Here is a 361-nt window from a genome sequence, read left to right on the forward strand (position 1 = left end):
AGGCATGTGTGTGTGTGTGCCCAAGATCCTGAGAGGAGAATGGAGGAGAAGGGAAAATCACCCCTGGGGGGTGTTTTCTCGTTTTCTGCCTCTCTGTCTTTCTGGCGAGTGCATGTGCCCTATCGCAAAAGCCTCTCAAAAAAAGGGGGGGGGAGCTGGGTGAAGGATACAGAGACCTTTCTGTACTGTGTGCAACTTTCTGTGAATCAGTAATTATTTTAAAATAAAATGTTCAAAAGCTAAACGAACATCTCAACCATACCAAAAACTAAAGAATGTAAAAAACACTGTGTGGGGGCCAGTGCATGGCATGGTGGTTAAGGCACTGGGTTCCTACATGGCTGACTGTGCTTCAAGTCCT

The sequence above is a fragment of the Tupaia chinensis genome, unplaced genomic scaffold (genome assembly GCF_000334495.1).
Source record: "Tupaia chinensis unplaced genomic scaffold, TupChi_1.0 Scaffold000610_1, whole genome shotgun sequence".
NCBI classification, from domain to species: Eukaryota; Metazoa; Chordata; class Mammalia; order Scandentia; family Tupaiidae; genus Tupaia; species Tupaia belangeri.